The sequence below is a fragment of the Malurus melanocephalus genome, unplaced genomic scaffold, assembly GCF_030028575.1.
Source record: "Malurus melanocephalus ecotype Western Australia unplaced genomic scaffold, MMel_1.1 scaffold_24, whole genome shotgun sequence".
In the NCBI taxonomy this organism is placed as follows: domain Eukaryota; kingdom Metazoa; phylum Chordata; class Aves; order Passeriformes; family Maluridae; genus Malurus; species Malurus melanocephalus.
The window spans coordinates 2,203,298-2,213,513 of record NW_026623256.1 but is presented as its reverse complement, the minus strand read 5'-3'; positions in this window follow the sequence as shown (position 1 = coordinate 2,213,513).

Here is a 10,216-nt window from a genome sequence, read left to right as displayed (position 1 = left end):
GGGCCGCCCGGAGCGCGCCCGAGGCACCCGGCCCGCGTCCCGTGGCTGCCGCGGCGGGCGCGGGGCGCAGCGAGGGCTTTCAGCTGCTCCTCTCGTCTCGGTGTTTTTCATTTTCATACATTTTTTTTAATCGTTATTTTTTATCTTTACACAAAGCGTACCCTTCTCACGGACAAAGCATCCCACGGCGCTGTCACCGGTGCTGCCCGTCCCTGCGCCCGGGCCCTGGCTCTGCTCCTCCGCGGCCGCTTTTCTCCCTGGGGAGCTGGACTCTGGAGAGCCGGTGCCGCTCTGCCAGGCTTTGGGGACAGGTTTGGTCCCGCAGCCGTTTGCAGATGGACGAGGCAACACGAGAGCGTGGTCTCGCAGGTGCCTGGGAGCCCGGGATCTCTCTGCTCTGCCCTGCCGCCTCCCAAAAGCACGATCCCCGGAACGGAAAGTCCCAGTCGCAGCTGGAGAACAAAGTACGGCCGGGGCGATCGGCGGGCAAATTGAGCAGGGCAATGTTGTGTTTTGCGCTGGGTTTCACGGAACCGAAAGCCGGTCCTTTTCCCCTGCAGGCGAGCTGGTATATAACTCAAACACGTCCTTGCTCTCCTACCTGCATCCCCTCTGGCTCGCTTAATGAAAGTGTACAGCAGCAGACAGTCGCGACACATTTTCATGTAACCCCTGCTGAAGACTTAGTAAGGTCTGTGTACTGCAAAATACCGTTTGCATTGTGGGGGTACGGTTGTGGTGAAAAGGAGATTTTGAGCCATCTGCGTTTCGCAGAAGTCCCGCAGTGCTAACCTTGCCCTGGGAACAGCAGGGATGGACCAAAGGAGGGAGAGGAGCCCCCACAGCTCTGCTGTCTAGGTTTTCCCAGATACAAGATGCTACCTTTCTACACCACAGATTGGGACAGCAGTCACTGGGAGACCACCTCTGGAGCCCATCGCCTGTGCACAGGCTGCTGGGGGATCAAATTCCATCACAGCAGCCTCCAGGGAGGTCTCTAGGAAAGGCTGATTTCCTTAACTGGTTCTTGCAAAAGTGGCAGCATTCTGCTTTCTTTTTGATGGCAATACAGGATGCTGAAAACACTGTGCCACAGTTACACATCCGATTTTTTCTTACTCAAGGGCATTCTATTTTCCAGTATCTGAGCTGATTTGCAACATGAGTAGTTTTTTAGCAAAAAAACAGATAGAGATATAGGATACATGCAGCTAATTGATGACATATCTGCACTGAACAGCCTCGTTTAAACTCATAACGATGTAGTCCATGCTGCCACCTACGTCTTCTGATTCACGTTTCTTGTGTACTGCAGCTTCGATTCATAGGCATCCTTCGCRGAAAGCAGCTCACATTTCGTGAGGCTCCACGAGGGACCACAAACACAGACGGCTCTAGCCGCACTAGGGAATGAAGCAAAATGTTTCTCACTGTCTCAACCACTTGTTTAGTTGCAGTGAGGATGCCTCGATGCAGATTAGGAACCAGCAGTTACATCAGTGAAATGTAAGTAGCGGCTGGAGCCTCGTCTGTGTGAAGGATCCTGCCAGCACAGCTGTACCACTGACAGCAGTGGAATATTTTGCTCAAGTTCTCTAGAGGAATCAAAGCCTGTATTTTGTCTCTGGCTCTCTTTTTCTGTTGCTCCTCACTCATTAAAAGTCAGCCACACAAAGCACATGGTTGCTCTCTGTGTTTGAAAAAAAAAGTGTTTGGGGTAAAAGACCAACAGTCAAAGCTGTTTTGAAGKCAGAGGCATGTAAACAGTACCTGGAACTAAGCGGAATAATAATAATAATTAGTCCATTTGTATCATAAATATGCACATTGCTGTCTGCTATTTCATTATGAGACAGCACAACTTCTGAAAATGTGTCTGATGAATATTTGGGGGAACTCTGCCTCCAGCTGCAGTGGCATACAGCAGCACTAATGCCTTTGGCTCCTCCACTCTCTTATGTAACCAAAATCACAAGTTAGAGCCCAAATTACAAAGCATAAGCATGTGTATAATATTAAGCATACAAATGGTGCCTGAAATTACTATCCTTTTAATGTAGGTCTGGTTTTAATCTGTTAGAATATTTGCTTCTGCAGCTTTATTGATTTCAGTGTGCGCTGATGCCATTCGTAGCACAATCAGGCCTAACCCCTTAAAAACCCCACTGTGAAGACATTAACCCAAACATTAACTAAGACATGCCAAAATCACTCTGGTTACAGGTAGGTGGAGTTCAAATAACTTGTATACCTCGAGTGTATCCTGTATTAAGATGCTATAGCAAGCAGAACACCATATCCTYGTGGCTGCTTTTGCAACCAGTCAGAGTGGCAGGTTTTTGCACCCCAGCCCAAGGCAAGGGTTTGCCATCACCTTCCTTTGAGCTTTCCCTCTTTCTCAGAGACTATTTTTGCCATTACCATGCTGATCTGCTTGCTGGAGTTTTAAGGTGTCGGGTGCTGATACAGCGAGTGCCTCTTGTATCTGTTTAATCCGATAACATAACTCTTTTTTAATCTCCACGTCTGGGTCACAGGGTTTAAAAAAGACACTGGGCCAAATCCCCAGCTTGGCTACAACGTGTGGAAATCTACTGAGATGGCACGAAAGTCAGGAGAGATTCGCTGTATTTGCACCAGGGTAAAGAGGTCTCGAGGGGCAGGGATGTGAGTGCCAGATTTCAGATGGATGAATAYTGACACAAGGGTATGGCAGAGCTAAGTCATGTTTCCATCAGGTGAGGTAGATATTACATCAGGACCTAAAAATATATTCATCAGCAAATTTTCATTAATTTTTAAATGGAAACAGATTTAATATTTCTTCATTTTTCAGCAGAAACCTTGTTTTCATTGTCTGGCTGCTAGAGGGAACTTGATGTTTCATGGACTCAGGACCAAGAGGAAGTTTTGCAGGGATTGGGAAGATTTTACATACAMACATTAAAACTAAAGAAACAAAGTTCATTCAGTAGGAGAATGAAAAGTAGGAGAGAAATGGACAGCACTGTCTGTGAAGAGCTGTATAAGCAAGAATGGCAAAAAGATGGTCTGAATAAGTCCAGTGCACTAATGATTTTCTAGACATGGATTTCCTATGCAAAGTTACATGGGGTCAATCTTTAGGGTTCCCTTGTAGAGCAGAGGATTCTGAACCTGAAAAAGGGAAGCAGATTTTGTAAGGGATTTGCATATCATGGAGTGACTCTGGCTGCAGATTTTAAGCATTACTAAATTGGGGAATAAATTGTTGCTATTGCTGTTACATACCAGGATATCTCACTAATCCACACAATCCACTAAGTTGCTGTAGTTTTAGTCTGTGTTTATTTTAGATGAAATTATGGCCTGGACAGTTAATTTTTCTTAGTTTATCCATATAAATCATATGTAAATAAGATCTCAAACAGAAATCAAAACATGACCTGTGTTTTTGGTACACTCCCCATCATGTGAACCTGCCAGTGATGGAACCCTGYGCTCAGTTTACAAGTCAAACACAAAGGCAATGAAAAACCACAGGTTTTCTTGAAAAGTAGCCAGTTGGCATTAAATTCTTTTGCTTTAATGCTCTGGGTGGCCTATTTTGCTTATATTTGAGACTGCCTAGCCATTATGGGATTGCCTGCACTGGGCCTTTCCTTACATCAAACTAATTACAAATTGACTTGAGGCACTTAGCGTGTCTGAGAGGCTGGAGCTGGTCCTTGCTGAGTTTGGAAATGCCTTTTGTTGCTTTACAGGGGCTGATTCCTAAAGTGAGTGGCAAACACAGAGGAACCAAACRGCCTGGAACCAAAGTGGTCACACTGGCTTTTGAAAGAAGTGAGTGTCTCAAGTTAATTGACAGTCAGCTACCTGGAAATAAAAACCTCTCATATATCCAAAGGTTTTCACTGGGATTTTCAAGAGCTCCTGAGCAATTTAAAATCCTTGAAAGGAATGCACTATAGAATGAAAAGTATAAGTATTATTAAAGAATGTCTCTGAACTGAAAGCCAGCCAGTTTCATAAAAGTAAGCTAAAAAAGCAATAACAGGTACTCTGTCTCCTGCTGGATGCTGTATGAAGCGTATGTTTTGCATTTTGGAAGTCACTCTAAAGCAATGTTTTTTTCTTCACTATGCTGTTGGGAAGAACAGTAGAGGAAGTATGCATAAATGAGGTTAAAATAATTTAATTAAAAAAATAAACTGTGCTTTCATCTTCAGTTCATATCCAGTCATTTGGGATCTAACTTTAAAAAAAAATTCAGAAATTTAGAAAGGATTTTGAAGGACAACTGTTTCCCTTTAAGATTAATGATAAACATACTTGTGTTCAAGGGAGAATAGATCCAGTGTTATGTAACAGGATAAAGAAACAAAATCCTTTTTCCTTAAATTAAAATAACCAGTATGTGTGTGGATTTTAGTCAATCRCTGAAAATTCAGGAAACCCATTTTCTTTCACAATTGCATTCCACATGCTAAAATTGATGTCTTCTAACTTTTAAACAGAATCACAATAATTAAAGACAAAAAAAGATTTGTTTGTTGCGTTTGACCACACATTGCCAATAGAGTATTGCTCCCTAGGGAAAATTCTGCGGTATTTACCCTGTGCAAAAATCAAAATATGTGTTCATATTTTTATTTTATGTGGCATTAGCAAATCCAGTTATTGCACTTCCCAGTCGTTTGCTGTATTTTTTTAATCTGATTACCTAGTACTAGATATATTGTAACTTATYTCTTGTAATCATTTTTTTTCCTGAACTAAGTATTACATAACAGTTCTTATAAAATCTTGCAATGCCTGCCTAAATTTGTCAAAAGCAGGACAAGATCAACAGGTAATGGATTTCTTTTTTTGATGCTGGCATTGTTCTTTGCTGGCTCAATCATATAGCATTTATTAAAAAAAAACACCCAATAAAATAATTTCCTACCATACAGCCTCAATTTTTCCACTTCTGTATTTTACAAAAGCACTCATATCAGAATTTCTGCATCAGAATTTGACACATAAAGTTCTTCTATCACATGAGTTCAATTTTCCAAAAGAAGGCAAATGGCAGTGTGTTAATAACCAAGATTTAAGCGTGAAAAGCCTAGGTCTCTGAATGTATTTGCTTAAAAAARAAGTCATCTTATTGGATCTAATTCTGGAGTCATTGTTTGACACAATGCAGAGCAGTTGGGATTTGCATAGAGAGGCTCTGCTGAGCTCAGGTGATGTTCACTCGTGCATGGGGGAAGCTYGAGTGTGCTTTGCTGAGCGACTCTGAGCTTTGTCTGCAGACCAAAGCAAACACTGCTGATGTTGGCCYGGCCTTGCACACGTCCACACTCGGTGCTTTCTGTCCTGAAAGCAAAGCTTCGTATCTGGGCAGTTTAAATGATGTTCCCTCACTTGACTAARTCCTCTGCTAGCACTACTCCAGTAGCACAAGCTGTGCTTGGAGATGATGCACATGGTGAATATTCCTCTTTCTCTGCTAATAACACACCTGCCGTGCTGCAGCTAAATATTCTGCTGCTGCATGACCTGCAGAGATTTCCAGGGCCTCACAAGCACAACAGGTCCTGCCTAGTCAAGATGCTTATGTGGGGGCAGCAAAGGTGATCTGAAAGCTGAGAAGCTACAGGAGTTGTAAGCTGGGAGATGGGGAAGAAGTTGAAGCAGACTCACTCTGCAAACACTAAAAGGCCAGCAGAGTCTGAGGCTGCAGAACCGCTTCCATTTCTATTTGGAGCTGGTAATCTAGCTGGGCAGACTTGGCCTGACCACATCCCAGGGGGCAGTGGACATCACAGTGGAAAATAGTCCAAAAATGTATGGTGGTGAGCTTGCTGAGGCAGTTGAGCCTTCATGACTTACACAATGGGTCCAGAAAAGCTGGTGGATTTAATTCACCAAAGAAGAAGAAGAGGGATCACTTGAATGAATTCATACATGCTCATATTTCTTTCTATTTGCTTATGGGTCCCATAAGGGAAGGGAGCAGACCCCCTCTCTCAAAGCGATGGTAAAACAGTTATGAAGAAGGTATAATTTTCAATTACTTCATTTATTCTGACAAATTACACTGGTAGATGTAAGCAAACACTGGGAGAAAATACTGTAACAAACAAAACAATTCCCAAATGCATGCTTGTATGAGTTCAGACAGATAGAATTTCTAGCTAGGTGAATTAATGTACTGGAAGCAGAGAAAGAGCTTCAAATGCCTGAGTGTCTAGAAAAAAGAAGAAATTTAAAATGAACCCTGCAAGCTATCCAGCAACTGCTCATCCAGTTACATGATTTTAATTAACAGAACTGGAAAGCAAGCATATAATATAAACTTAAAAACACAGTGCTTGGGTTTTCCGGACTCCCTGTCCAAATGCAAAACAAATTGCTTGCATCTGGTGGCAGGGAGGCAGAGCTGGCGGCCAGGTGACGCAGCAGCATCCGCTGTGCTGCCCATGGAGGGCGGCCCAGCCTGTGCCCGGCACTGCCCTGCCCTGCCCTGCCCTGCCCGCCGTCCCCTGGCACAGCCAGGACACAAACACTCCAAGCACTGCCCGCGTGCTCCGAGGAGATGCCTGGGCTTCCACCTCTGCTGGCAGCACATCGCTCTGTAAGGCAGCAGTGCCACCGAGGAGAGGCCAGTGGCTCCCAGGCGTGGGTGACCTTGAGCCTCCCCAAGCAGTTACCTTTTCTGGACCTTTGGCATGCTCCCAAGTGATCTTTCAGCCAGAATCTCCACTGCCTAAAATAAATTCAGCAACATTCACTGTGGCATCCCTTCACTTCTCTTTTGGGATACCTGACGCTTGTCTGCCAACCTGGGCAGAGACTGGTTTTGGAAAGTTTATCTGGGTGCAGCAACACCACCAACCCAGTGGTGCAGCCTCTCAGAGAGTGAATTCTGTCTGTCTCTCCCAGCCAGAGCAATCCCTCTGTTGTCTGTACATTAGAAGGTGGGGAAAGGGRAGAGGGTGGATTAGGCTTAGCATGAAGCACAAAATAGCCAGACTCGGGCCTCTAAATCTCTTTGGCCAATACTAGTCAGTTCTGATTTGTATCAAAGCCCAATCTGATCACTTTATGATTATTAAATGTGCCACAAATGGTTAATATTTTGTGAACAGTTGGTCACAGGCTGCCTGTAGCACTGAGCAATTGTCTCTTACTCTCTCTRCCAGCCTCAAGTTTTCTCCTTTTTACTCCTGCAAGTAAGCATGCCATCACAACCATGGCATGGGTACCATCTCCAGCCAGAGCAGAGGACACTGCCACTTGCCCACTCCACCTGGCTTCAACTCAGGCTTCCCCTCAAGCAGAATTCATGCCACCCCAGAGCTCTTTGCATGTATCACTGCCTGAATTTTGCTTCCCTACCAGGAGACTAAGCTCCCATTTCTCCCAGTAAGATACAGGTTTAAATACAGGTCATGTTTCTGCTGTTTTCCACCAGCAAAACAGCTGTTTGCTCTAAACATGAAGATATTTTTGTAAGAGCAAAAGCATGAATTATTCCAAACTTGCCTCGGGATGAATTTTCAAGGGTACTGCGGAGACTGTTTCCACAACAAAATGGGAACTCTTCTCCTACTGAATTGCTCATGTTACTTTTATGAATGCTGGGAAAGGGGCCGGCTTTTTTAAAATGTCAGCAGATACCTGGAATGGGAATTAGTTTCCATAAATCCTTTGGAAGCTAYTGTTGTTGATGTTGTCTAATCTGACCAAAAGTTCCATTTGGCAATTTTTATTATGCCTTGGTGTTAGRTATAGGCAATTAGCTTAACAAAATATCAGATAGGATCTCTGCTGTGTTTGCAATGCCTGTTGCTCTGATCCTTACCTGATGGGAAATGGCTTTGGAGGAGCACAGCCACATCTTTGTAGCTGTTTACATCACATTTCTGTCTGAGCTCCACCCTGCTTTCCCCATTTGTACTTTGTTTTTCATGAATAAAGGTCATGGCATTGGCATCACAAAAAAATATTGTTGCTGTAGAAGGAATTCAGCTGTCCCCTCTGGGTAATAAACAGTAATGCACTCCAAGGCTGGCAGGGCAGTAATCAGAGATGGAAGAGAAGGCCAAGACCCATAGAGATGTCTGYAGATGGCCAGCATCCCACAAGTCAGCTGTGTCCCTGCCTGTACTGAGCCTCTGCAGACCCTGCATAGTCTCYAATATTTTGCCCAACCTAGATTTAGGCATCCCCCAGCTGCTGGCAGTGGGTCTGTTGTGGGTACCTGCCTCCCAGCCAGTCACACTRCTGGAATTTGTTGTCAGATTGTCAAAAGGCATTTTCTCTGCAACAATATCATACATTAGCCCAGCACCTCCCTGTGTGTGTTGGTGGCCTGGGGACATGGCTAGCAGATGTAGCTGCCAACCATTGGTTGCCCCTGCTCTGGAGTGCTCTCCAAGGAGTTGCTGTGGCTAGGGCACGTTTTTTAGTCATGGYTGTGTGAGACTCTGGCCTGGCTGTAGCCCAGCTACACAATACATGTTTTTTGGCCGTCCTGTGTCTAGATCAGGGAATAAATGTATGGGAGCTACAATCCCTTGATTCAACTATAAAGTAAATGAGATCTTTCCCATGTTTCATTATGAACATCCATACTGACCATCATGTTTGTGCTCGTGTTCACAATCACCGCTTGTCTTTTGGCTCAAAAGCCATTCTTCTAATCTTTTGTAATGTGTGAGTCTCTCAAGCTCTCTGATGTTTTCTTCTCCTTTCAGTCTGCCAATACTTTCCAGCAAGGTMATATTTTAAATAATTGCAATATTCCCAATTGCAATTTCATCACCTGTGCCTGTAGAAACACTCCACTAAACTTATGGTCCATGGTTTTGTGATTCTCTGGGCATAGAACAAAATCTGAATTGTTCTGAGAATATGACAGGAATGAGCAGAAGTTGCTGCATTGTTTCTACAGCCAAGGACACACAACAGCCAACAAGCAAAAGCTCAACATCAAAAGCATTGGGAATACTTTTAGCAGGGACACTACTCAAACAATTGCCAATTCAGTAGAAAGTGTATTGGAGAAAAAACTCCAGGTTAAGCAGAGCTTGAACTTTCTTTCCCAGGATCACACCAGTTGAGTTCTGCAGAAATAGGGATTTTTTTAGTAAACAGCCTAGAGGTGAATTCCTCATTTTTTCTCGATTAGATATGATTGAAACAGAATTGTCTGAATAATGATTGACGCTTGTTTTTATCTGGGTCTTTAGCACAATCCCAGAAATTAGAGTTTAGACAGTACACATCTTCCTTGTTGCAAAGCCTTCAAGATTCCTGTGGCAATAGCCAGGAATCTGATAAAATAGAGCGATTAATAAAGTATTGCATCATTAAAATTTTTCCAACACCAGAAGATTTTGCAAATCACCCAGCAGGTTTTGTACGTCCTCTGGCATTCTAAATTCTGTCAGTAATGAAAGCTAAATGAATGCTGAATACAAGTATAAGGYTTAAAACAAGGACACATGGGTGTCACAGTAGTGTGCACAAAAGTAGTGTTTTAGGGGAGTTGATCAAATAAGATCAATATTTTTTTAATAAAGCAGTCTCCTCTTGATTATTAACAGACTAAAAGCTGCCTCAAAATAAAGAGKTTTGAAAGCCATCATGCTCCTATTTTCCCTTAGCATCGACTAAACAGTGGTTGAAGTTACATYCCTATTTAAGGTTTTTGCATCTCTTAGTACTTTGCATTGTATTTCCCCTGCGAAGGTTCCTAACTTCTGCTAATCATATAAGCCTGGGAGGCCTGCAGGGCACATCCATGCTCTATAGGAAGTGGTTTTGGTGTTGCTCTACCAACCCCAAATCAGTACTGAATAAGCAGAGCTGCTGCTCAGCAGAGAAATGACAGAGATGTCTGTACATCCTCACTGCTATTAAGAACGGAGGCAGCAGTTATGATGATGAAGCTTAATACCGTTCAAGGAAATTGCAATGCTCTTTTTTATTCCTCCCCCATGTTTTAATGTGATACAGTTTCTATTCCTGGTGCTGCTTGCTGCAGTGCACTCTCCATGGCTGGGGGAGCCATTCTTTCCTTGCTCACAGTGTCCCCAGATAGGAGCCAAGGTTGGATAATGAATCCTTTGTGACTCTGCAGCAAGGCAAAGGGAGAAGGATCTCACCCACTGGTGAATCCAGGTCCTCTTATACTTTACACTAGAGCTGGCTGCATTTTGGAAGAAAGAACTTAATC